Source organism: Macrotis lagotis, chromosome X (genome assembly GCF_037893015.1).
Source record: "Macrotis lagotis isolate mMagLag1 chromosome X, bilby.v1.9.chrom.fasta, whole genome shotgun sequence".
NCBI lineage: Eukaryota > Metazoa > Chordata > Mammalia > Peramelemorphia > Peramelidae > Macrotis > Macrotis lagotis.
This window is the reverse complement of record NC_133666.1, coordinates 201,164,694-201,173,473: the sequence shown is the minus strand read 5'-3', so window position 1 is coordinate 201,173,473 and position 8,780 is coordinate 201,164,694.

The following is an 8,780-nucleotide window of genomic DNA, read 5'->3' as shown; positions in this document are numbered from 1 at the left end:
TTTTGTTTTTTGTTTTTTTTAGTTTTTGCAAGGCAGTAGGGTTAAGTGGCTTGTTCAAGGCCACACAGCTAGGTAATTATTAAGTGTCTGAGGGTGGATTTGAACTCAGGTACTCCTGACTCCAGGGCCCATGCTCTATCCACTGCACCACCTAGCCACCCATAAGTATCTTTTTAAAACTTTTAATGTTATTGATATTTTCTCTTTATATTATAGTGTCAACTCACTCCCCACCAGTTTGAATCCTCCCTTATGACATAGAAACAGTTGAATAAGAACATCTGATTCAGAGACTATGTTGAAAAACATATATAATATTCAATTCTAGCTGTCCCCCACTCCCTTAGAGCAAGGGAGAAGGCATTCTGTATTATGATTTCCAGGGTACACTATTTTTTTATTACTAAGAATTTCACTTCCTTTTAATGTTCTTTAATTTCATTAACTGTCATTTTGCATATTACTCTCTTCACCACAATTTATTTCTTTTTTGCATCAGTTCCTAAAGACACAGACAGCAAAACTTTATTAATGGAGGACCTCAACCTCCCGCTCTCAGAAATAGATAAATCTAACTACAAAATAAAAAAAAGATGGAACTTAAGAAGGTGAATCTTAGAAAAGTTAGATATGATTGGCCTCTGGAGAAAACAATAGGGATAGAAAATTATGTACATTTTTTCCCGTGGTACATGGCAACTCTGTCAAAATTGACCATGTATTAGGCTATAAAAACTTTTTAATCAAATGCATAAAGGCACAAATAATAAATGTGCACTTTTCAGATCATGATGCAATCAAAATTACATGTAAAATGGTCATGGAAAGATCAACAAAAACTAATTGGAAACTAAATAACAATTTCAAATAATAATGAATCAATCAAATTTTAAATAATGAACATATCAAATATCAAATCTAATATCAATATTATTGAAATAATCAATAATTACAATGAAGAAAGTGACAAAGTTAGACTGACCAGAACTTATGGGATCCAATCAAGGCAATTTTGAGAGGAAATTTTATATCTCTAAATGCTTATATGAATAAAATAGAGAAAGTAGAGATTGATGAATTGAGTTTGCCACTAAAAAAGCTAGAAAAAGAACAAATTAAATATCCCCAATTAAATACCAGTTTCAAAATTCTGAAGATCAAGGGAGAGAATAAAAAAATTAAAAGTAATAAAACCATTGGCATAATGGAGTTGGTGAAAACACCAATGAAAAAATCAATAAAATTGATAAATATTTAGCTAATCTGATTACAAAAGAGAAGATAACCAAATTACCAGTACCAAAAATGAAAAGGATAAACTTACCACCAATGAGGAGGACATTAAAAAGATAATTCATAACTATTTTTCCAAACCATATGTCAATAAAATTTGATAACCTGAGTGGACTGGATTAATATTTACAAAAATACAAATTCCCCAGATTAACAGAAGAGGAAATAAAATACTTAAATAACCCCATTTCAGAAAAAATAATAGAAGAATCATTAATAAACTCCCTAAAAAGAAGTCTCTAGATCCAGATGGATCTTCAAATGAGTTCTTCTAAACATTTAATGAACAATAGATTACTATTTTATATAAACTACTTTTATGTCCTTTATGACATCTATATGGCACTGATACCAGGAAGAAATAAAACAGACAAAGAACATTATAGACTAATGTCCCGAATGAACATTGATGCAAAACCTTTACATAAAAGTTTAGCAAAGAGAGGAAATAAATTATTACAAGGATTATTCACCATGGTCATGTAGACTTTATGCCAGGTAGGCAGGGATAGTTCAATATCAGGAAAACACTTAACATAATGGAACATCTCTATAACAAACTAACAGAAATTATATGATTATCTCAATAGATGCTGAAAAAATGTTTGATAAAATACAGCATTCATTCCTATCAAAAATACTAGAAAATATAGGAATAAATGGAGTTTTCCTTAAAATAATAAGTAGTATCTATATAAAACCATCAACAAATATTTTATGTAATGGGGATAAACTAGGAGCATTTCCAAAAAGATCAGGGCTGAAACATGGATGCCCATTATCATCATTACTATTCAATATAGTATTAGAAATGTTAGTTTTAGCAGTAAAAGAAAAAAAGAAATTGATGGAATCAAATTGGCACTGAGGAAGTAAAACTTTTATTCTTTGTAGATGATATGAAGGTATACTTAGAGAGCTGGAGAAAATCATCTAAAAAACTCTTGAAACAATCAAGAAATTCAGCAAAGTAGCAGTAAATAAAATAAACTTATGTAAATCCTCAGCATTTCTATATATTAACAATAAAACTCAAGTGCAAGAGATAGAGAAATTCCATTTAAGGAATTGTAAATATCATTAAATACTTGGGAATCTACCTCCCAATGCAAATATGAATACGATTATAAAATACAAATAAAGTCAGAATTAAACAAATGGAAAAATGTCAGTTGCTCGTGGTTAGTCAAATCAGAAAGTTTTGGCACTAATTAAATCAATACTGCCAACATTAGATGGAAAACACAAAACTGGGAAGTAATTTTCAGCTAAGGGTTCTAATGCAGTTTTCATTTCATTTTCTAGAATATATGGAGAAATGCATCATATTTATAAGGTTACAAGTCTTTCCCTAACTGATAAGTGGTCAAAGAATATGAACAGACAGTTTTCAAATGAAGAAATTAAAGCTATATGAAAAATAAATGATCCAGGTGCAGCTGGATGGTGCATTGGATAGAGCACTGTCCCTGGATAGGTGGACCTGAGTTCAGCCACTTTATAATTACCTAGGGTATGACCTTGAGCAAGTTAATTAACCCTATTGCTTTGAGAAAAAATAGATCCCCAAATCATTTCTGATTAGAGAAATGTAAATTAAAACTATTATGAGGTTCTGTCTCATACCTACCAGATAGGTTAAGATGAAAAAAATGGAAAACAATCAATATTGGAGAGATTGTGGGAGTATTGAGTCATTAATTGATGGAATTGTGAACTGATTCAGAGCCATATGGAACTATGCCCAAAGCACAATAAAACTCATGATAGCCTTTGACCTAGCAGTTCTAATACTAGGCCTATATCGAGAAGAAATCATGAAAAAAGGGAGAAGTTCCCATATTCCAAAATATTCATAGCAGTTCTTCTTGTAATAGCAAATAATTGAAGTTGAGAGGATGCCCATCTACATATATATGTGTTTATAGAAGGTATAATATGAGTTGATTATGAAAGGATACTATGCAAAAATTTTTAAGGGATGAGAAAGGAAGAAGGGTAAGGGAGAGGTAGAATGGGGCAAATTAACACACACAAAAGAGGCAAGAAAATGATTTTTCATTGGAGAAGATGAGGGAGGTGAGCAGAAGTGAGAACCTTATTTTTATTAGACTTGGTTCAAAGAAGAAAAAATAAACACACCCAATTTTCTATGGAAATTTATATTATTCTACAATACAGTAGGAGGGGATAGGCATAAGAGAAGGGAGAAGTGGTGAATTGATTTGAACGTTCTGTAGAGCAATTTGGAACTATATCCAAAGGACTATAAACCCGTGCATGCCCTTCAATCTAGCAAAACCACTATTAGATCTGTATTCTAGAAGAGATAGAAAACAAACAAGGAAAAGGGTGTATAGGAACAAAAACTTTTATAGAAGCTCTGTTCTAGTGACAAGTAGTTTTGGAAATTGAGAGGTTGCTCATCAATTGGGGAATGGATGAACAATTGTGATTATGACTGAATACAACTGTGCTAGAAGAAATTATGAGCAGGATGCTCTCAGAAACACTTAGAAAAATTTACATAAGCTGATGCAAAGTGAAATATACTGTGTACCAACTAACAACAATATTGTTAGATGATCACTTGTGAATGATTTAGGTAATCTCAGCAATACAATAATTCAAGCCAAATCTCAAGGACTTACAATGAAAAATGCTATCTTTCCCCAGAGAGAAAAAAGCTGATGATGGATGAATATGGTTTGAAATGTACTTTTAAAAATATTCTTCATTTTTTCTTGAGGTTTTTTGTTTTTGTTTTTGTTCTATATTTTCTTTTACAACATGATTATTATGGAATTGTTTTGCATGGCTACACATGTATAGCCTATATCAAATTCCCTGCCTCCTTAATGAGGGCACTGGTAAGGGAGAAAATTTGGAACTCAGTTTTAAAAAAAAATGTTGAAATTGTTTCTACATGTAAATGGGGAAAAAGAAAATAATAGAAATAACTAAATAGACAAATAAAAATAAAAAATGAATGGAATAATTCATAAATAGTTTATTGATAAATGTTTTATTGCACACTTTCAATTTTGACAAATATTATATTTTTCATCTTTTTCAACTTGTTAAATATGTTACTGGATATGAAGTTAGACATTGTGTTTAAATAAATTAAATCTAACATTAAATCTAACATTTAATATTTTTTATTGGTAATGGCTTAGAAGAAAGATTTTTAGAGTTGTTAATGATTTATGATTCTTCTTTTCAGAAATATATATTCATATCCTTTGACAACTTATTTATTGGGAATAGCTCTTGGTCACATATTTCTAGCATTTTCCTTGATAACTTTACTATCATTCTCCCATCAGAGACATTTTTTCTCACAATTAACAGTTTAATTTTAATTATTGTTGCATCTTATTCCTATAAAATGTCCAAATTTATGAAATAAAAATTATCTGTTTTATGTTCTGTGATGGTCTCTATCACAAAAAGAGAATTTGGTTAAAAACTCTTCCAGTCAGCTACAATTGCAATCTGATTTTTAAAATAATTTTTTTAATTATGTGAACTTTCAAACTCAGATTACATTTCCACTTTGAGTTTAATCATTTGTAAGATACTGCCATAAACCTCTGATAAACTACTTTTGAAATTCTCTAACAGTTGTTGTCAGATACTATTTTCTGTCTTAAAGTTTATTGGGGATGGCTAGGTGATGCAGTGGATAGAGCACCAGCCTTGGAGTCAGGAGTACCTGGGTTCAAATCTGACCTCAGGCACTTAATAATTACCTATCCCTGTGGCCTTGGGCAAGCCACTTAACCCCATTGCCTTGAAAAATCTAAAAAAAAAGTTTATTGGGATGACTAGGAGCATAGCATATTGAATGCCATACTGGAAGATACTGGAAGTATCCATGGAAGAATGTCATACTCAGTACTAGAAGACTCATCTTCCTGAGTTCAAATCCAGTTTTGGACTTTTTTTAGTGCTGCGTAACTCTGGACAATTAACTTAACTATGTTTGCCTCAGTTTGCTCATCTTTAACATGAGTTGGAGAAGGAAATGCAAATTACTCCAGTATTTTTGCCAAGAAAACCCCAAATGAGGTCATAAAGATGGACACAATGAAAAACACTGAACAACTGAAAGAGTTAATTGACATTTGGAATATCAAGGCTTATTTTTAAATTCTTCTTTTATTTTTAACACTGCTTTGTTTTTCAATTTTTAAATAATTGTTTGGGAAAAGGGGACTTAGAAATTAATAGCTATAATTATTATAGTGCTAAAAGGAGAATAGCACTTTGAGATTTCATATTACATTAAAGTAATTATTTCTTACTTTACTTTTCTTCCACTTTAGTCTTTCACAGTTTCTCTATTGGAGATATTCCCCCTTCTTAGTCAAATTTTCCTTTTTCTATTATTTGTGTTTTTTAAGTGTATATTGAAAATTCTTATTTCTGCCCTAACTTTATTCCTTTTTAAAATGTATAAATATTTACATCACCCCATTTCTTCTCTCAACTCTTTTCTTTCTCTTTTAGTCATTCTCTCTCTCTCTCTCTCTCTCTCTCTCTCTCTCACTGGCCTCTGCTTTGTCTTCTCATTTTCTGTTGCCTACCCCTTCAAGTGCTATTGAAACTTTGAAACTGAGATTCAAGATGTTTTCAGCCTTTAGATATATTTAGGTCATTCTCTAAATAAACTCTTGGAGTAAGGACTGTTACTGTCTTCATTTTCAGTCATCTTTGCTTTCATCCTAGATGTTCCTTCTCTTCTATCTAGACCTCGAGGTACAGTAAGCATCTTCTGCCTTCCAACAATCCTTTCTGTCTTTTTTTTTTAGGTTTTTGCAAGGCAAATGGGGTTAAGTGGTTTGCCCAAGGCCACACAGCTAGGTAATTATTAAGTGTCTGAGACCGGATTTGAACCCAGGCACTCCTGACTCCAGGGCCGGTGCTTTATCCACTACGCCACCTAGCCGCCCCTGCACCACCTAGCCGCCCCCCTTTCTGTCTTCTTGATGTGGCTTGTCAGAATCATTGACTGTAGCTTCTCATAGAAAGGAGTAGGGATGGGATGGAATGGGGTAAGTGAAAACTTTCATGGTTAGGCACTGCCTCTGTAAATCTCCACAGCTAAACCCATGGTCAGAATTGTGCGATTATGTACTTGACTGACTTGAGCTAGTATTAAGAATGCTAAGTGTAATTTTAAGAGACCTTTTACCTTTTGAAGGCTTCTGTCAGTTTGGGAAACCCACTGTATGAATTCTAAATCTGACACCTTTTTTGAGTTTTGGAGGTTGCTGGTGGTTAAGGCAAGCTCTTCCATATTATTTGTCGAATGATTTCCATCATCTCTCTATATATCTTATCTTTACTTGTGAAATGATTGTTGGAACCCAAATTAAGACTTTTCATTTATTATGCTAGAATTTCACTGGATTTAGACCAGTGCTTCAAACTGCCAAAATCTTTTTGGTTTCTGTGTCTGTTATCCTTAATTCTAGTTTTCTTACCCAGATTTTATATCTTCATTTTTATTAGCTTGTTTTTTATGTTCTTATACAAAACATTCATTAAATAGGACAAGGAGAAGCAGAAATTCCTGAGATCTTCCACAGATCACCTACCAAAATGACATTGAACCAATGTTAATTACTTTTCAAAAAAAATAATTTAATATAACTTTTTTAAAATTTTCAGTACCCCAGCATCAGATACAGTTTTTTTTCCCTCTGGAGGTGATAGCATCTTTTTATAGGTTCTTTACATTTGATTTCAGTATTTATAATACTCAGAATAACAGTTACTCACAGTTATTCTTCAGACAACTTTACTGTTACTATTTGCAAAGTTCCCTTAGTTCTACCCATTTTACTCTTTATTATTTTGTCTTCCATTTTTCCCCAAAATCAACCTGTTCATCATTTCATATTGCACAGCAATATTCCATCACAATCATATAAAACTTGTTTAACCAATCCCCAAGTGATTGACATACCTTTAATTTCTAGTTCTTTTCCACCAGAAATAAATCTGCTAAAATATTTGTGAACAAATGGGTTCATTTCCCTTTTCTTATTATTTTGGGAAACAAACCTAATAGTAATATTTCTGAGTGAAAGATTATGCAAAGTTTTATAACTCTTTATAATTCCAGATTGTTCTCCAAATAGTTGAATCAGTTCACGATTCCACCAACAGTATATTATTGTCCTAATATCCTCTGCAACACTTCTCATTTTCCCCTTCTATCATTTTAGCCATGAGAGGTTTGAGAACATATCTAAGTTTTTTAATTTGAATTTCTTTAATCATTAAAGATGGAGCATTTTATTGTTTTAATATTTCATTTATTTTTCCAACTACATGCAATATGACGACAAAGTTCTGATTTCCTTCTTGAAAAATTTCCTGTTCATATTGTTTGACTGCTTATCAATTGGAAAATTACTCATATTCTTAAAAAATGACAAAGGTCTCTCTCTATATATATATGACATGAGACCAAAATCTGAGAAACTGTATAAAGAAGTCTACCCCCACCTTGATATTTTGCTTTTCTTTTAATCTTGGTTACATGGGTTTTATACATTCAAAACCTTTTAAATTTTAATGTAATCACAATTATTCATTTTATTTCTTGCAATGCTTATTATCTTGCTTATTCACAAATTCTTCTCCTCTCCATAAGTCTTATAAGAATATGTTCCATGTTCTTCTTATTTACTTATGATGTTTCCCTATATGTGTAGGTCATCTTTTCATTTTGATCTTATGCTAGTAAATGGGATAAGGCTGTACTCAGTTTCTGCCAGATTGCTTTCCAGTTTTCCCAACATTTACTTTTGCCAAGCAGTGAATTCTTGTCTCATAAGGGTAAATCTTTGCCTTGTTATATATAAAACCTCCTTTCTAATTCTTTTTCAGGTATTAGTTCTGATAATTACTATCTAAAAATACACTAAGATCTGGTATTATTAGCCTTCTTCTTCTACATTTTTTCCTTTAGTAGTTTTGATATTTTTTACCTTTTATTTTTCTAAATGAATTTTTTTAGCTCAACAAAATAAGTTTTGCTAATTTAATTGAGATGGTATTGAATAAGCAGATCAGTTTATGTAGAATTGTCATTTTTATTATATTGGTTCTTCCAGCTCATGAACAATTAAGATTTCTTCACAATTAATCAAATATGATTTTTATTTATATACAAATTATTTTATAATTACGTTCAAAATAGTTGCTAAGTTTGTCTTTGCAGTTATACTCCCAGGTACAATATGTCTCTATGTCTTCTCTTGCTATCTCTTCGTACAGATTTTTGTTGGTAATATATCGAAATGCTGATGTGGAGTTTTTATATTCTTCCACTTTACTGATAATTGTTTCACTAGCTTTTTAGCTGAATTGCTAAGATTTTCCAAGTATATCATCATCATATCTTCTACAAAAGAGGAGAGTTTTATCACCTTATTGCCTATTATGATACCTTTAAGTTATTTTTCTTC